This window comes from Ruditapes philippinarum, unplaced genomic scaffold, assembly GCF_026571515.1.
Source record: "Ruditapes philippinarum isolate M1 unplaced genomic scaffold, ASM2657151v2 ctg225_1_1_1_1, whole genome shotgun sequence".
Classification (NCBI taxonomy): domain Eukaryota; kingdom Metazoa; phylum Mollusca; class Bivalvia; order Venerida; family Veneridae; genus Ruditapes; species Ruditapes philippinarum.
In genome coordinates, this window is record NW_026851833.1 from 168,606 (window position 1) to 189,549 (window position 20,944).

A 20,944-nucleotide genomic window follows, 5' to 3' on the forward strand; every position below is an offset into this window, starting at 1 on the left:
TTGGATATAGTTTTTACCAAAGACAGAAGCCAAGGCTTTAAATTGTAGACATTGTCAGATACAAAATTATATGAGTAGATATAGAAAAATGTTTTCTTCTATTTGTCACGTAAAATACATAAATTATGTCATTTTCAACTTTCATTACAGAAGTTCCATAAGCATGGCAAAAACACATGCCCAGCGCCAAAAAGAGTACAAAGAAAGAAAAAAGGAATCATTAGGCAAGACATGGTTAGCTTCCGAAAGTAATAGATCAAAGAAGTACTACAAAAAGGTGTCAACTCTTAGTATCAGTGAAGAAAACAGCTTCGTGAAAAGTAGGCGTCATATCGTGCGAGAAAGTATTTGGAAAGAGGTGTTAACAATGAAGCCCAACAAGGTACAACATTAAGCACTACTCATAATGACATCCAAACTAATGAAGTCTCAAGTACTAGTACTGATTCAAGACTTATTGTAAAACTAGCATATCATAAGAAACAAAAGAAGTACAAAAAGAAAATACAATACCTTAAACAAGTAAGTGAAGTTATGAAACGAAAGAATGCGAATCTAAGAAGGCAGTTAAATAGAATGAAACTCAAAATAAAAAAGAAGAGTAACATTGAAACTAAAAGTCCAAGAAAACTAAAATCAAGATCTGAGAGTGAAATGAAGAAAGCTGGTATTGAACCTGATAAACATCCAGATATCCGGAAAAAGCTTATGTTTGCAAATTGTATTGTTGGTGAAATGAGAGAGAAAGTTATGTCAAGAAGAACCTTGGATAACACTGTCATCAAAAAGGTAGTAGCTTGAAATATTATGAGAAAGTACCATTTGACGCAATATACTGCAAATCTCATTGGTTTACGTGTGCGACATAAAACAAACAGCGGTCTTGATAGAAGAAACCTAGCAAAACAAAGATATATTAAAGTTACAGAATTCCTTGAGCGAGAAGACAATTCTCGACAGATGCCTGGAAAGGCAGATGCTGTCAAAAATGGGAAGGAAGGTCACAAGCAAAAGTTTGTGTTGAATGATTACTTAAGAAATATCTATATGAAGTATAGAGCGGAGTATCGGAATGAACACATTAGTTTTGCAACTTTTTGTCGAGCCAGACCAAAACAAATTGCCCTAGTAAACTTTGCTGCTAGAGTTACATGCCTTTGCACCAAACATCAGAATTTTGAATTTTCGCTGCAGATGATCCAGGCGGCATTCAAACATATGAAAGAAAGTCTTTTAGAGAAAAACAACAACCATGTTTGTATACAAATGGACTTTGCTGACAACTACAATATCAAAGAGATGGAGGAAATACAAAGTGCGTATTGGAATTAGGAATTTGTAACCCTTCATCCTGTTGTCATGTATTTTCAGAAACGATGGTTCTCTAATGCACCGCAGTATGGTTGTAGTTTCAGAAGTCCTCAATTATAATTCATCAATGGTACAAGCTATCATTAACTAGAAAAGTGTCCATAGGACACGGATGCCCCCACACGCCACTGTTCTGTCAATCTTATGACTCTAGGTCAAATATTTTTGGACTACATGTGACACAAGTTGAAAACTAAAAATCAACAAAGGGCCATAATTCTGTTAAATTTGGATGCAGCAAAATTTCTTCCTTACTAACATCTACACATTAAGGTTGTTCATCCCTGGAAGTTTAAGCAAAATCTGCCATCCGGTTTAAGAGGAGTTGCGTTCACAAAATTTCTACATAGTATATAGTGAAAAAATCAACAAAGGGCCATAATTCTGTTAAAATTGGTCGCAGCGAAAATTCCTTCCTTTACTAGCATCAACACATTAAGGTTGTTCATACCTGAAAGTTCAAGCAAAATCTGCCATCCGGTTTAAGAGGAGTTGCGTTCACAAAATTTCTACATAGTATATAGTGAAAAAATCAACAAAGGGCCATAATTCTATTAAATTTGGTCGCAGCAAAAATTCCTTCCTTTACTACCATCTACACATTAAGGTTGTTCATCCCTGAAAGTTCAAGCAAAATCTGCCCTCTGGTTTAAGAGGAGTTGCGTTCACAAAATTTCTACATAGTATATAGTGAAAAAATCAACAAAGGGCCATAATTCTGTTAAATTTGGTCGCAGCAAAAATTCCTTCGTTTACTGCCATCTACACATTAAGGTTGTTCATCCCTGAAAGTTTAAGCAAAATCTGCAATCCGGTTTAAGAGGAGTTGCGTTCACAAGATTTCGGGACGTACGGACGAACAGACGGACTGACAAGTGCAACGCTATATGCTTCCACTTTGTGGGGGCATAAAAAGGTCATACCTTGGGTGAAGGAAAACAGTCTGAATGTCAACTTTATTTACTATTGAACCGATTCGCCAACTTCATGATATCGGAATGTTTGACCTAGTTGCAAGACACCCAAACCTGTATGGTATAAAAGCAAGCTGGCATTACTTTGAAGCCGGACAAGGAAAAGGAGCATACGACGGTATTGGAGGTGCTGTTAAGAGATCTGCTGATACTGCAATGAAGATTGGAAAGGTAAATATTCATGTGCAAAAGACTTTTATAAATGGGTCTCAAAGTCAGAAAGCAAAATAGCATACAAATTTGTAGAAAAACACGAGTATGAAGATTCAAACAAAGAGCATGAAGAGTTGGTGAAAGAATTGAACACAATGAAGGGTACTCTTAAACTGCACGTTGTAGTTGGTCTGAATGCAAACGAAATCATGGTTAGAGAAACAACATGTGTATGCAATACATGTTTCGCAGAAACTGGGTTCATTTTTGTGGTTGGCAAAAACACTTTGTTAGAAATGTTACGCATGAAGAAGAAGTCTCTGAAGATCAGAATGCAGAAATAGCACATGAAGATGTTAAGGTCATTGATATTGATGAAGGAATGTTTGAGGTATCATTTATGGAGAAAGGCTCGAAAATGAAAGACTGTTTGAAATGGCCAAAGAAAGAAGATAAAAACTGGATTGAACAAAAAAAATTGCTATGTTAAATTCAAGAACCAAAGGCACAAGGGAAAGGGATGCGTTCTTTTAAAATAAGTGACACTGACAAGGCGCTGATTGCTGAATGTAAATCTGAATAAAATTTGTATTTTACGTGACAAATGATAGAACAGTTACAAACCATTGAATAAGTACTTTACTTGTAACAAGTATAATGGCTTAAAAAGACTATTAGTAGGTTTAATATGTAAGCTTATTTTTAACAATTCTGTAGTTATTAACAGGTATAAGTGCTCTTATCAGAGTGTTGAATGTTACGTGACAAAATGTATAACAAACCTATCTAAAGCTGTAATTACACTTTTTGTTGAGAATACAGAACTTATGAATATTACAATTATCACATGGATTAATTTAAAATATGACGGAATTGTTGTACACTATAGTTTACTTAATAATTATAAAATATGATAAACAAGATCAACAAGGAAAGACGGCGTTCAATGAACGCAACCCCCATATGACCCAGCAACAAGAACCAATGGCAAGGAGCCCAGGCGGACCCCAAACAAAAACAGGACAGAGCACGGACAGGTTAATCATTAAATGATAAATAATTTGTAACAATTATTTCCAGTAATTATGAATTTTACGTGACAAAAAGTTCATGGTATTTGAAATCAGTTCTGGGTTGCATTTAATGGTTAAAAGCCAATACCTGCAACAAATAAATTTCAAAATGATATCTGTAAATGGTAATGCATGAAGAAACGTCCATAACAAAAGTATAACATGCTTAAACAAGAATGCCAAAGCCGCCATTTTATTATGTTATGTCAGTTAATGTTAGAAAAGTTGTGTTTACATTTTTAACGTTGTGCATAGTTCGCACATTGTTTTATACTAAACTTTTCTTTATTTCAATTTAAAGTCTAATATGGTCTATCAATAAAAATGGGTATTGTTTATTTCTAAAAGATAATGTTAAAAGAACATTTATTGTTTTAGATGTACAAGGATACATATAACGTAAAATACACTTCAAATGCACACGGTTTGTCATATCATTAAATTGTTAAAACATTGCTGTTTCTGATTGAACCCACATAATAAAATATTACCCAAAGACATCAAACTTTTGTTTTTTTTACTGGAACATTTAAAATTCACCTATTCTGGTATGATTTTTGGCTGGAAATTTGAGAACGAGTGTTTTACCAGAATTGTATAATATTTATGAATGGCCGGACGAAAGACATAATATGTTTGCATTTCATTTCCTGCAAAATTCTCCAGTTCGAATGACCGTTTCGTTAAACTAAAACTACTTCTATAAATAGATTTTCGGACATTCACAATGATAAAGTCATCATTCTATTTATAGGTACAGCAATACACAATAACCCACTGTGCACTAATAAAATCAAAGGGCTGCAGCTCTATGGTATTTTCTGATTTTTGCAATCTAAATCATACTGACTATCTGTATGTACTTTCCTGTATAAGTTTATTTTTATATACTATAATTCATCTTACGCAGCGACAGCGTTTTGATTTTCTTCTATAACAGTTTCAGATTGATACATATGGAATTTTGCATGAAAAAAAAAATAGAATTGCCTCGACTAGGATTTGAACCATAGGCCTCTCACACCCTCAACGAGACCGCTTACCTCTGCACCACGGCGAAGTTATACATATGTACCTTGAATTAAAACGAATACATTATGTAATTCTAAATTGAGAATTTCCATTTCGTGTTTGTAATCCTTATTAATTTCGAGGTATTTTGTTCACGATAAACCTGTTGTTAACCACTGATGAAAATAATTTAGCGAAAATCTTCTCGCCAAAACAGTCCGACATGTATATATTCCACTACTCGACAGTGTACTACGCTCTGGAGTATTCGGTAATCGACATAGCTAAAAATAGCATTTTCATTGATTAAAATGATATTCATGATAATCCGAAGCTTTACGGAAATAGCCGAACATTTTTCATTGGGTAAAAAAGATATTCATCCGCGAAATTTGTGATTGTAACCTGATACTTCTGTTGACTAATCTAAACTTTTAATGCACTGTAATTCGTTAAATGCCTACATTAAAAATTATTCTTTCTTTTAAATTGCTGGTTTTTAAGCAGTTTTGAGTGAGAACTACTTTGCGTTGTTAGGACTGTGAGGAAATTTTGTGTTAGACCGTGGATGTTAGCTATGTATTTACTGATCTTACGATCAGAAAATACAAAAACCGAAGATTAATTGACGGATAAGATAATTTCATTTGAATATGTTTGCATTGCGAAATTCTCCAGTTCGCTATTCATTGTACATATCGCGACATTTCATGTACATCTTGCATTCTGACTTTTACATGTTGCTTTCTTACATGCACATTATACTTTCTGCTGTGTGCGTCTTGCTTAATTGTATGTTGATATCATTATTTAACGATCAGTTATTATTCATTTAATGATCTGGTATATAAATGCAATAACTTAACTATTTGGGTCTATTTACTCAGCTTGAATGACGAATGTCATAAGGTAGAATGACGCATAGCCGAAAGCCGAATGCAGCAAGCATAATACGACACAACATCTGTTGTAATAATATGTGACACCCAAATTATGCTAACATGTGACGCTACAGTTATATTGTCGGTAAAGTCCGTATTGCGGTTCGGATTCAGTTTACCAAATTACGTCCCTTCGATTTAAAATTCCATTTCAACTATGGAGGAAATAAGGTAAAAATATATACAAAACGATTTAAACATTTTTTTATTTATTACTGAAACTCTGTGGGTCAAATTATAATTCTAGCTGACAATGACATGTTGGGCTGAAATGCCTTTTCATAAAGAAAACTACTAAAAAGGCATCTTCTACGGTGGCACAAAAGTGACATTTGTGTATTTTTATTTATCTCGTGGCCACGAGATACTATGTCGTTGCCATGAGTTACTAAGTCCTGGCAACGAGATGGCTAAGTCGTGGCCATCAGATACTATGTCGTGGCCACGAATTACTGTGTCTTGGCCACGAGAAACTATATCGTGGCCACGAGTTACTAAGTCGTGGCCACGAGATAGCTTAGTCGTGGCCACGAGTTACTAAGTCGTGGCCACAAGATACTATGTCGTGGCCACGAGATACTAAGTCGTGGCCACGAGATAGCTAAGTCGTGGCCACCAGATACTATGTTGTGGCCACGAGATACTTAGTCGTGGCCACGAGATAACTAAGTCGTGGCCACGAGATACTATATATGTCGTGGCCACGACTTAGTAAGTCATTGGAACGAGATAGCTAAGTCGTTACCAGGAGATAATTAACCAATCAGATTACACTATATATATTATGGATTTTTTAAAATTAACAACTTACTTTTACATGCAACATTAATCTTTGAAAATACTGAAGATATTCGCTTTGAACTTGTCTTTATGATCATATTAGAAAGTCACCTTCCAAGGCCCATCAGACATTATTTTTGACTGAAGCTCTTTGTTTGGACAATTTTTTGATCGAATTGGTCAGTTTGTACGTACCACGGCCTGTTAACCCTGTTTATACGATAACATGAGAAGGAATAAGTCCTTGGAAGGGACATTGCCCATGGACAGTAGAAAGCCTATCAGGTAAAATCCTTGTCTGATGAATAATTTAGTAGGGATAAGCCATGGTTTATATAACCCAGAAAGATCAGTAGATGACATCTACTAATTTCGAGGTCATTGGGTCAAAAATCAGGGTCACCGTGACACTAAATGTAACTTAGTAACTCGACATAGTATCTCGTGACCACGACTTAGCTATCTCATGGCCACGACTTAGTAACTCGTGGCCACGACATAGTATCTCGTGCGCACGAGATAAATAAAAACATACACATGCCACCTTTGTGCCACCGTAATATTCAGCCCAACATGCAATATTCCTTTTATAACCATTTCTTGGGATCATTTTATACTCATCAATTAATATTATGAAATCATTCGTCTAAAAGCTGCAATCTCACAGATTGACAGTTTTGACATTTTTTTCTCAAAATCAGCTGATTTTGGCAGCAGTTCCCTCAATTCACTTTTGAGATGACACTGTGAACAAGAACCTGGGGCCGTATTCATAAAGCATCTTAGTGAATAATTTCAACCTAGTGAAAAATGATATTTTTTTGACAAGTTCAATTTTAAAAAAATCTAACAATGTGTGTACAAATTTAGTTTGAAAATAGGCAAGAAAATGTCCTAATTAATAAAAATACATTAAAATGTTGTGGATGGTCACAGGTATTGGCAATAAGCCATGTCAAAAATTAGGATCTTTTCAAGAAGATGAAATATTTTACTAAGAAGTTTTTATATGGCTCAAGCACTTTGAACAACTGTTCTATTTTATAATTATTTTGTTGATAAAAAATAATTCTAAAACCATTGATTTGGAAATGTGCAACTTGTCATTGTCAGCTGGAAATATAATTTTACCCACAGAGTTTCAGTAATAAATACAAAAATTGGTTAAATCGTTTTGTATATATGTTTACCTTATTTCCTCCATAGTGGAAATGGAAATTTTAAAACGAAGGAACTGAATCCGAACCGCAATACGGACTTTACCGACAATATAACTGTAGCGTCACATGTTAGCATAATTTGGGTGTCACATATTATTACACCAGATGTCGCGTCGTATTATGCTTGCTGCAGTCGGCTTTCGGCTATGCGTCATTCTACCTTATGACATTCGTCATTTAAAATGAGTAAATAGACCCAAAAAGTTGAGTTATTGCATTAATATACCAGATCAACAAATGAATAATGTTTGATCGTTAAATAAAGATATCAACATACAATTAAGCAAGACGCACACAGCAGAAAGCATAATGTGCATGTAAGAAAGCAACATGTAAAAGTCAGAATGCAAGATGTACAAGTCAGAATGCAAGATGTACAAGTCAGAATGCAAGATGTACAAGTCAGAATGCAAGATGTACAAGTTAGAAAGCACGATGTAACGTAAGAAAGCAAGATGTAATTTTGGCGTTAATACCCTTCCATAAGTCTGTTTAAAACATTTCCCAAACGAACACTCTTTTCAAAACTGACTGATATATAGAATAGAAAATCCACTAAGCAGAAAAATGCGCCGTACGTAAGCGCCATACGTTATCATTTCCGGAAAATGCCCCGATATTAATATTTACCGCCGTAAATCTAGCCATAATGGGCATGCATGCTTAGATGACAACATATTACAGCTTTTTAAAGTCAGTGTTTTCAGTTAATATGCATATTTGAATTATTTGTAATAGAAACAGTGAATTTGAGATAATAAGCCGTACGTACGTTATCACGATCAAACCCGTGGAAAATTCTCTCGCTTCGAATCTGGTGACGCACATTTCAGATGAAACACCATGAAATAAAGTCATGTGTGCCCGGAAAATTGTGGAGAAGGTTATTATATGTACCTTTACACCAGAACATCAAGAATTTCGGAGAAAAAGAGGAAAAACTTACTTTTCGGCTGCATCGGCCATCTTGTTTGTTTGGGTAACAAACGGCGAGATTCTTCCCCGTGTCTATAATAGACTTGTTTTGATTTGTTCCTCGACTGTCTGTGAAGAGGGGTCTGGTATCATCTGAGATGGTATTTGTACATGTTGTAATATCGATAGTTAGAAACCCTGCAGATCGAGTTTTACCGAGAAAGACAGATCCGTCTTGTTTAACCAGTGCATACATCTTTCAACATGTTTTATTTGTGTACGTTGCAATGAACATAAAGCTACATTGGCCACGAAAATCAATGTTTCATTTATTTGAGATTTAACAATTAAGTGGACGTTTAGTTAATGCATTATAGATCTTCATCGCCACAACGTATAAACACCATTTCCATGCTTTTATAATGAATTCTGCTTGCTCTGGTGTAGCATTAATTTAATGTTGATCCCGTTGAAAATAGCCCACGAGTCAGTGCGCCCCCTCAAAGTCCGCGACAATTAGCCCTGAGGTGAAGCATCATTAAATATAATTTTCATGACATAATGAAAATGCATGATTTAAGTGCTATAGAATATGAAGATCTTGTACCTGGGGGCGCGGGGCGGGGTAGGGGTCTGACGCGGACCCTTTAGCGCAAAGCCGTGCGTGAGTGGTCAGACTGTACAATTGTGGCATAGGCGCTACGGCACTAAAAGTGTTATGAATTCTGAAGGAGTTTCTGATTCTTCAGATTCTCGACTAATTTATTTTCAGAACATTATAAATGACCCCATTTTGATCAAACTTCAACGACTTACCAGACGTTGAAAAAATTATTATAAACCAAAATTTAATATTACATCGGTTCTAGGGGGGGGGGGGGTGACTGATTATTAGTATTAATAATATTAAACCCAGTATTTCTTAATCATTACTGCCAATTATTACCTTGAACTTTATTTTGATATTTCAGGAACTGTTGGTACGGATCTTGAAATTTCTACAACCTTCTAGAGGAATATGTTTTGACCATACTTTTCTAAAACATCCTTTACATAATGCGTGTATGCAGTACGTAGTATATGTCGAAACTTAAAAATATATACATATTGATAGGGGTTTCATATCTAATCAGTATATTCGATAATTTATGTGTAACAAATTTAGTTGGATCAAATTAACTTTATGGTCTGATTAATTTAGGCGATGAACACAGCTATATATGGCATCATGTAGTATCACAAAAAGCGATTTAAATGCACTTTCCTTTACGAATCTGTGTAAAGTGACCCCCATGGTGGGTCCAATTTATATACATGTATTTATATATGTTTGTATCACAAGGTGATTAGTTATGCTGCATTCCAAAAGATTTTTAACATTTTATTATAAGAATGTTTTAGCTCCATTGACCTGCTTTTCATCAGTATAAAACCATTGGAGGGTCACCTAATGATCAGTTCTCTGAATTTTGGTTATAATCTTCTTATTGGTTAAGGATAACATATTGCTTAATGAAGCTGTAGATAAAGACACACAAACGAACGACGGGCATCTGCGCATATTCTGCTCAGGCGGCAAAAAAATGACACCATAATATCATATTGCATGTTTTGATTAGATTTGACAGCTGTTGAATTTCTCTTCCAATTTCAGGCTCATATATAGAAACATAGAGAGAGAAAACTATTATATTAAAACTTTAGCGGAGACATCTCTCATGACACGTGAGTAATATATTTAACAAATAAAACATGGCCTTGAGGGCAATATGCAAGTTTACGGACTGATTGGTCAGACCTCGGAAGGTTTATGGCCCAAAGCGCAGCTGAGGCACATATACCTTCCGAGGTCTGACCAATCAGACCGTAAACTAGCATTTTGCCCGAAAGGCCATGTTTTATTTGTTATACTATACCGAATCTAAATCCTTTCATACATTTTGTTGTTGTCATTTTTAATTTTTTACTATATAATTTGCTTTCAAATATTAATTTATTTGTTCAGTGTGTGAAATATCTCAAACCCTAGTCGGTTTTTTATTATTATTTTTAAGCGAAACATCAAAAAAATTATGCTCTTCTTTTGTTATTCAATTTTTGTTAATCAAATTAAACAGGCAAAAAAAACCGAACTTTTAGATTTTCACAAACTGTATAAATAAAATATATAATCTATAATTTAAATCATGACTTTTGTTCAACATGTAATAAATTTATGTGAAACAAAACAATAAATTCAGTAAAAAGAATCATTTAACAACAAAATAAAATATTATACCTCATTTGCATACGCCCTTCTATATTTAATATAACGTCATCCAGTCCATGGACCGCCCCCGGTCTGTATGCGGTTTATGGACCGGATGACGTCATATTAAATATAGAAGGGCGTATGCAAATGAGGTATAATATAATCAATATATATATACTATATTTATCTAATAAAAATTGACTCATCGACCACATTAGCTGCAATTTGGTCTGGAAAAAGAAATGAGTAATTGAGAAGTGATACTATATATTAAGTAATAACATCTAAAATCACGCCGTTTTTAAACTTTTACTTTACATGCGCACATGTTACTTTTCAGTTATTATGGGTTTTATCATACACATCAACTTACTTTGAGGATTGATAGAATTTCAGAATTGGATGTGACGTTACGTTTCTATTCAAAACAGAAATATCAACTCTGGTATGTTCTCAAATATCTGTAGTTATTTTTGCTTTCGTGGTTTAACTGAAGTTTGATTAGCATTTCAATCATTCGGAACACATTTACCCATTATCGACTTGGAAACAATAATGTTTGAATGTAAATCTATCACGTACAAGACTATGTAAAATCAAAGGACTGCAAGCTCTGTGGTATTTTCTGATCTTTGCAATCCAAATCGTACTGTATATCTGTATGTATTTTCCTGTTTAAGTTTATTTTTATGTTGCAAGGCACCAGAGTTTGATACATACGGAATTTTGCATAACTTCAGTAGAGTTGCATCAAAAAATCATTTATGTTCATTTTTTATGACAGCCACACTTTATCCTGGCATGTCATGGCTACTTCCTTAACAAAGACACTTAAAATAGAATTTTAAAAAAAGTTGCTTCGACTGGGATTTGAACTCCAGACCTCTCACACTTTAGACGAGCGCGTCAATCCTGCACCACGGAGAAGTTATATAAACGATGCCTGAATAAAATCTAGTCATTCTAAATTTAGAACTTCCATTGCATTCCGGGTTTGTAATCTTTACTAATTTCGAGGTATTTTGTTCAGGATAAAAATGTTGTTTAAAATTGAACTTAATAATTTAGTGAAAATCTTCTCGCCGAAACAGTCCGACATGTAGAATCTATATATTCCACTACTCGGCAGTCAGATTTATTTGTGTAGTATTCGGTAATCGACATCGCTAAAAATAGCATTTTCATTGATTAAATCAAATTCATCCGCGTAATTTGTGATTGTGCATTTATTGACAATTCTATAAGATAACGATACTTTTAAACTTTGAATGCGTTGTAATTTGTTGATACTTGTAACAAAATAAAAATATTTCTTTCTTTTAAATCGCTAGTTTTAAGCTGTTTTGAGAACTACTTGTTGTTAGGTTTGTCGTGAAATTCTGTGTCAGAGATTGAATGTCAGCTTTGTATTTACTGACCTTCGGTCAGAAAATACAAAAATCAGAAAATGTATTTTTGCAAGCTAGGGAGACGGCAATCTCCCACACAGTGATCTTCCCTTTCAGTAGCCTATATAACTGGTGCAGACGGGTTCCCAGATAACATGGAGTTGCATAATTTGAACAGTACAGTGCCCTCCGGCTGTTAGGGTTATTGTATATTGTCAACAACAAGTAGTATCCGGGACAGGAAATCATTTCTATTACAACTTTTCCGCCCCTGTAGTACGAACTAGATTATGGGTTATTTCCGAAGTGTTCCAAGTGAAGATTTGCCAATCATATGTGTATTTTATTTATTGATTATACTATATGCTTTTATTGTATTTATTTATAAATATAGAAGTGCATGTGCGTGCATTAAAAAACTCAACAGTTCATGCATTATTCTACAACAACGCGCTCAATTGTTATCTACATGTATTTCCATAAAATTTGAAAACAAAGATTAACAAAGAAGGGTGGCACTCAAAGAACGCATCCACCAACAAAAACCAGTAACACAGGACCACCGGAAGGAGCTCAGCAGGACACCATAAAAATAATAATAATAAAAACAGGAGAGGGTGCAAGAGCAAAGCATTAGGCGCAATGCCACAGGAATAAGGGTGTAATTAAGGGAGCAGGGGAGGGGACAAGAGGAACATTTGGGGATGGGGCAAAAATGATTATCTAAGAGAAACGTACTACTAAGCATACATATATAATAAAAAAAACAAGAAGGGAATCAATAAGCAATAAATTTTACTTCTTTTTTGTTTATTTACGTCACACCCAACGTCATACATGGCATGTTTTTGGCATGTTTTAAATATTCATTTCCTCTGGTCAGAATAACAAACACTGAACAAAAGTTCTAACCGATCACCCTGAGTTTTCGCTTATATATGAAAAAGAATAATACCAATAGATCCGACTTTTATTTTATTTCGAAGAGAATGAACATACTGAGAATAATAAATTATAACATTTTTCTATTTTAAATAATACTGTATCGATATTTTAAAAAAAATATTTTTATGATTACAGCCACTCACCTGTCTGATAGAGGCCCCAGCATTCAACATTCGAACTGCTACGGCACGATCCTGCATCGACATTTGTGCCATGTTTTATGTTTTTTCACTTATAAAGTTAACAAGGATTTATGCAATGTAACATTTAATACTCACCACGCTCTGCACGAACATTTCGTGCCAAAATGTGTAAACCTCGCCCTGTCTCCCGCGTGACTGCATGGAACCGTATTAAATTATTTTTCATTCCACAAATCGGTAGAAAATGACACAAAAATGACCTCTGTAAAATTTTATAAGGATCTATTGACCCGTTATAAAATAATCAAAATTTAAAAAGTGATCGGTTAGAATTTTTGTTAAGTGTATATTAATTCTATCCCAGATTTCCTGCAGGATTTGAAATTTACTTTGTCTTTTTTGTCTTTATCTATTATGATCAGAAGAGTGTTCATTTTTCTCTGAAAAGGAAATCCCTCCGATCGTTACACATATATAGGCCTAATCTGATTGCCTGCAGGACATATCATCCTAGAGAAGAATGAACTCAAAATATTTCTACAAAAGATATGAGGATTACAGAAAATTAAAGAGTGCTATTGTGTACAGTTGGTCCAACTAATTGAGTTTTACTTACAACATAAAAGCGAGATTCTCACCCAGAACGAAAATATCTCAGACTCTAGTTTTGGAACGTCACTATATATATAATATTATGTGTACAGCTAGTGTGCATATAAAACCGGGAATTATTATAGATATATGTATTTGGTCTATATGATTAGTCTGTATCATTATTATTTGCTGTTTACACATCAAACAAATGGAAAGGTTATTACTTAATGATACACAGGTGCTTGAAACAAACTTTTTAAAGTTTTATATGGGCTATATACTATGATAAGATATCTTAATATATAGACCAATTATGTAAAATATTTGATTATGTGACTATCGCCTGTGAAATATGATATTAATAAAAAATATTGTACTTTGCAACCCTAAAATGACGTGTCAAACAGGTTTTAGCAGGTATAGATGCATTGGATTACCGAAAATAAGCTATTTTCGCGAAAATAAGATCTCGGCTACCATAGACTGACGGAAAGTGCCGAGTAGTTGCGATTGCTCGGCTACGAAAATATAAGATTTATTTTTCATATACATGTAGTGCATTTATCTGTTTAAATAATTATGTTACAATTCTTCTAAGGGAAGTAATCACTGTGAGGAGTTTGCAAATCGCCGTGTAAAGCGAAAACAAGTAAAATGGTTTCCTGCGGGGAACATTTTTAATGATATAAGATATTTCATTTAACTATTTTAAACATTGTTTGGGGGACAACATATAGTCGATCAATATAGAAGAAGGTCTTTGGAAACTGGTGGCCGTTGATGACCGGAGAAGGTCGAACATAAAACAATTATTTCTTTTTAAGAAAATGATTAAATAGGCCTACCATTTTATGAATAATTCCGAGCAAAAAATAAAGTAAACACACAAGTTATCGCAGAAAATATCTCTATTTATTATGCCCAGTTGCCACTACGTACGTACGATCGAATATTTCAATTTTGTAGATTTTCAGTTGTCTGTAAAATTTGAGATACATATTAAAGAAACATTGATAATTTTCAAGCACATCATTCAAGTTTTTCAACCTCAAACGGTACAATATTTATAGAAAATTAGAAATATCACGTAATAGTTTTTTTGTTCTAATTAGATGTAATTCTGCCTAATTCCCTAGAGGTAAATCCGTCACGTACCGGCAAACGGTATTTAGCCAAGTTTTCGAAAGGGTCAATTAACCAATCATGTAAGGTTTACAGATCACGTGCTCCTCCATGTACCGAAAACAGGTCACGTGCTCCTCCATGCCTCAAAAGTTAAACGCGTACCAATACCCTGCGGTCTCCAGACCGCAGGGAATAACACCGGGTCTACGAAAATAAGATTTATTCTTTATATAGTTGGATCTAATGAATTAACTTAAAACACAGATATTTAGCTCCATGCTTAAAAGTATTAAATTTGGAGGTCCATGTGAATAAGATATGTATGCAAATAATGTCTGTTTTCGACTAAGATTTTTGCAAATCTAATTATATATATAACATCTGTGAAAATGGAAGCTGCATGAAAATAATATCCTTACGAAAATCAGATACATACAAAATAAGATATATGTTGAAAAATTAACAAAGGGCCATAATTCTGTTAAATTTTAGATACACTACTGTAACTGGTGTAATTGTATACATATATCTGGCAGCTGAACTTTGAACTTGTTCTACTTTGTAAATGCCAAGGATGCCAAACCGTGGAACAGTATTCTAATTGGGGCCTTAGGTTTTGCAGGCAGTTTCTTTAAACTTTTTGTTTGAAGTTTTGACATTTCTTTTTATAAATCTGAGTGAATTATTTGCTTTTGCTGTTATGTTGTTTATATGATTGTTCCAAGATAGGTCTTTACTAATTGTTACACCTAAATATTTTGCAGCCTCAGTGGATTTTAGTTGTTGACCACGTAAATTATAAGGGAATATGTTATTTGGTGTTTCTTGCGGCTGATACTAAGGACTTCACATTTATCTGGATTAAATTCCATGGACCAATCAGATTCCTAGTTTTCAAGACTGTTGAGATCTTTTTGAAGGGTGAATACATCTGCGGATGTTTCAAATTTCAAAGTTGTACCAGTTCATAGTAAATGTTGAATCCTGCTTAAGCCGGTGCTAGGGGCCTGGACGGTAGTTTGCACTAAACAGTACCGTCCATGAACAGGCTCAATCAAACCGAGCCTGCAACATTAATGTGCCGTGTTGGGCTTTCTTTAGGGATTCGTATTTTCTCTATTTTGTGCATCTTGGTTTGATTTGATTGTTAGGTATACTATTGCATCGTCTGCAAATAGTCTCACCTTGCCCTTAACACTATCAGGGAGGTCATTTATGTAAGATCAGGAAAGGCAAGGTCCCGGGACAGAGCCTTGGGGGGACACCAGAAAGAACTGGTAGGTTAATTGTCAGAGTTTTGACCATCGACAACGACCTGTTGGGTGCGACCATATAAAAATGACCTTGTCCAATTGACGACCTCTGAGCTAACACCTAGTCTGTGTAGTTTAAAGAGAAGCTTGTGATGGTTGACTTTATCAAATGCTTTACTGAAGTCCATGACAATGACATCGGTCTGTTGGCCTTGCTCTAAATTGTCATGAACTTCCTGGGTGAAACTGAACAGCTATGTTTTGACCTGAAACCATGTTGGAATTTGCTGAGAATATCATGCTTATCGTAGAAAGACATGATATTGGAGACAATTATATGCTCCATAAGTTTTGAGGCAATGTAGGGTAATGATATAGGCCTGTAGTCACTAGGCTACAGTACTGTAACATTTTGGGCCTTTCTTATAAACAGGGACAATGACTGCATGCTTCTCCAGTCATGAGGGACGGTATACCTGTTTTTAATGAAATTTGGTTCTGAAATCTGATTTGCTGTAAAATCATTCAGAGACTGCATAAATATATAATTTACATAATTATTTAAACAAATAAGGAAATGCACAATTTCATTTCGTAGCCAAGCTCTTATTTTCGCGAAAATAGCTTGTTATCCAGTACCGGGTTTTAGCACGTATCAAAGATGGATACCGGAAATTGTCGGATGTACAGTAGATCAATTATTCACAAAATTCCTTTATTGTACGTGTTTATTTTGTATTTTAATCCTATCCTCTTAATTTGTATGATACATTATGATAAAGCATACTGTACAAGGTATCCCAAGACTCGGACTTCAAGAGTTTCACTTTCATGAGACATGACTGTACTGGTTGGAGAGATAACTCCAACACTAAATCAGATATTTTTTGCAATATTTTAATTATCTTCCAGTATATTTTAAATATTGAACCACCTAAACAAAGTTCAGTTCAAAGACTTTACATTACACTACAAAAAATATGTATGAAAATGGAATCTGTTACTTCTTTAAGGTCTTGAATGAGGTATACAAAACATGGTTTTTTTACCCCACAACAGTACTGGTCGGGGACCATCAACCGGACACTTTTTGAACATTTTTCCGTACAGATTTCATAATTTTAAACCTAGAGACCAACAAATTGGACACAGTACAGCTAGATTCTTCTCCTAACTAACAAACTAGTTTGTTTATTTCTGATTGTATTGACACTTATAACTGAGGCCTGTCGTAGAGGGTATCAAAATTACCTTAATTGTCTACACTATAGTACCATGTGTCCGGACAGATATGTACATGACGTGATTTATTCAGATAAAAGCTTGGGTGTTTTGATTTTTTATTTTTAACATGATATACAATGTTTCAGCAACAAATGCTGAAGTTTTGGATATTCTATTGTTTACACTGCAAATGATTATAGCTGGTATATGAGGTCAGGCATTTCTTTCTTGACCCCCGAATTTCAACATCAACATTCTTGAAATAGACATTAAAATATTACCATTTACTGAGGTTGAAATAAATTTATTTACTGAATTTTAAAAGAAACATGCACTTATTGTTGATAAGAAAGTGACTGACAACCACTGAACAAAGAAAATACTAAATTAAGCATATTTAGGGCTGTCCGGATTTGGTGGTTGTCTGGTTTTGGTGGTCCCCAACCAGTAGATAAAGTCGACACTTAAATTTTTATGTAAAAAATGACTGGAAAATCAGCATCAATAATTTATTTTTACATCTTATAAGGTTTATCTATTTTTTGTAAATATTTAAACAATATTTCAAAAATCTTTCCCAAGTCAGTGGCCTGTGGTCAATACATTTCTAACTACCTTATTGTGATTTAGTAAAAAGATCGTTTTGAAGCAGTTTTTGCCTACAAAAAGTTTAGGTTATTTGAAAAACATTAAAAAGTTTACGAAATTATAACAAATCATCACATTCTGTCCTGTTCCTAAACTATTAGGTGACCATATGCTTGTTTGTTGAAAAACAAAGCTATAAGAATTATATTTATCAAGTGTCGGGGTTATCTATGCGTCGGAGTTATCTCTCCGACCAGTATCATAATTAGCATGAAATGTACTCGGGTTATTATGAAAATTTGATAATTCTTATTTACTTACTAATCAAAAGCTAAATGTTATCATTTAAATGAAAAATGAGAACAAAGTTGGTGTCAAAAAGGCAATTTTACGAGCAAACCATATTAAGTGAAATATCAGTAACCGCTTTATAAATTATAACACACAAAGATTTATATAATTATATAATTACCATGATATACTGTCGTATTTTATATTCTTTTTAAGAGATAAAGAGCAATATTATGAAGTGATTTGATTAGATAGCTTTTAAATGAAGCGAGAATACCGCAACGCGTCGTAGGGGAAGGGAAACGCTAACTAGAATACTAAAAAATGGTTCTTCGCTAATGTTTAATTAACATAATTCTGTAGTCATCTTAATGCTGGCCATTATTATGTATCAAGTCTTTAAAAATAATTAAATTAACCAGGTCCGATGGGATACAAAAATATGTTACCTTTCTTATTTCGGGTGCGATGTTTGTGCGTCAAAACTTTTCTTAGGTTCAGAAACCTGACGTTAGAAATCGCCAACAAATACTACATTTTCATGCAAATCTGACAAGAAATATATCGAATGGGGAACTGATTCACTACTGGTTGGGGACCACCAAAACCGGACAACCACCAAACCCGGACGGCCCCGAAAATGCTTAATTTAGTATTTTCTTTGTTCAGTGGTTGTCAGTCACTTTTTTATCAACAATAAGAGCATGTTTATTTTAAAATTAAGTAAATAAATTTATTTCAACCTCCGTAAATGGTAATATTTTAATGTCTATTTCAAGAATGTTGACATTGAAATTTGGGGCTCAAGAAAGCAATGCCTGACCTCATATACCAGCTATAATCCAGGGCTCATCCTGGGGGGAAATTTTAGGGAGAAGTGACTTCCTCGCGAAAATTAGGGAGAAGGGAAACAACCCTATGTGTATGCATTAACATGCATGGCTATACATCCTTTAATTATAATATAAACACAATTAACATCACTTATAATATTTCTCCAGTTTATTAATAGTAGATTAATTAATAGTAGTTTTAATTAAAAGTAGATTAATTAGTAGTAGATCTGGCAATGGCATCTAAATGTTTTTGAGCTGCAAATATGAAATTAAAAAATTATTTTTGATATCTATTGATCAGCTATTTATAAGCTTTCTCTAAATATGTGTTTATATATTTTCATGTACATTTGTTGATAATAATGTGTAAGAAAAGATATGATGATAAAATCAATTTCATTTATTTTACTTTCCTCACTTTTAATATAAGATGAAGTCACATTGGATATTGATTAATATTAAATATCTGTTCTATTCTGTTCTGGTATCAGAATTTTCTGTCTAAGTCCAAAAAGTTGTAATGTCACATTTATATGCATATAATTATGCTTATAAAACAATTTTCAAACATCAAAGAATATGTAAAATATGTACTGCAAACATTTGTGCACATTATATTTGATCTTTAAAATTACATACATTCATTTCTTATTGAATAATTTGACTGAGAAATTGTAGAAAATTAATTTCTAATTACCTCCCTTTATTTTCATGAAATGTTAAATTCGGTAATATCTTTATAAATAATGCTTTTTAAAATTTACAATATTGATAAATCTTAATCTGAGCATCATATTTACGACATTAAAACAAATATATATATTGAAACAATAAGAACACTTCTTTTCTGACAAATTTTGTTGCTATAGACGTTACATGATATACGACCGATATGTAGTTTAGCCGGGATGTCGTGCCCACGTGCGTAAACTGTGTCAAATTTGGCATTTCTACAAAGAGAACAATGCCAAACACCCCCACTGTCTACAACATACCAATCGCAAGATTTTTGTGAATTGGCTTTCTTAAATTTTCGCATAACTATCAGAATCAGTAACTTTCTTACTGCTCGGTTTCGGCATTTCGCCTTGTAGCCATGACGTGAGCGACATAACAATTTTACAGTACAAATTGATGTTAACAGACTGAAATCATTCAAAACTATGATGAAGTTTTTAATCCGGTCGCTGATCATTATTTTTAATTGACTAACAGTTTTGTGATAGCCGTGAAAAATCCATTGCACATCGCCTTTACTCGGGTTAAAAACCCACCATCGAAGTGCATCGTGTATATCAATTAGGGAAGATTGCACGTGTTTAGATAATCGGGGAAAAAACAATGTATAATTATCGCCAAATCCCGTATCAAACTCGCAAAACTATCACACAATTATACCGTTTCGGGCCGATGCTCTCATTATTTACTGTTTAGAGTAGGCGGTCTATCGCTTCGCTTACAGGTAGAAGGGTAGTATAAAGCGACGCTCTGATTGGATAATGATAATTAACGGTCGTCATATGGGCGGATACAATCTCTGCTCTTTACATCGCTAAGTAATTACTATTTGGGAATTAAGATTTTATCGGCGATGTTGACTTCTCTTTGATCAATCGGAAGAGCGAAATTGGAATATACACGGCGAAGTTTTCGCCTGAATCGCCCTTCCGGATGAGCCCTGTAATCATTTGCAGAGTGAATAATAGAATATCCAAAACTTCAGCATTTGTTACTGACATATTGTATATCATGTTAAAAATCAAAAATCAAAACACCCAAGCTTTTATCTGAATTAAATCACGTCATGTACATATCTGTCTGGACACATGTTGACAATTTAGGTAATTTTGATACCCTCCTTGATGAGC

At 34.0% G+C, this 20,944-nt stretch overlaps 1 protein-coding gene across 3 annotated transcripts in view; it reads left to right on the forward strand.

Moving 5' to 3' along the window:
* LOC132740688 (serine/threonine-protein kinase TBK1-like) overlaps positions 1-20,944 on the forward strand; it is a 118,805-nt gene that overhangs the window by 29,614 nt on the left and 68,247 nt on the right. For 2 of the 3 annotated variants that reach the window (XM_060728653.1, XM_060728644.1), the window contains exons 4-5: positions 10,093-10,163; positions 11,030-11,134. The gene's annotated coding sequence lies outside the window, so the exon portion shown is untranslated. Of the gene's footprint in view, positions 1-10,092; positions 10,164-11,029; positions 11,135-16,778; positions 16,858-20,944 lie in introns of those variants that run through there. The other variant, XM_060728662.1, reaches the window with a different exon arrangement.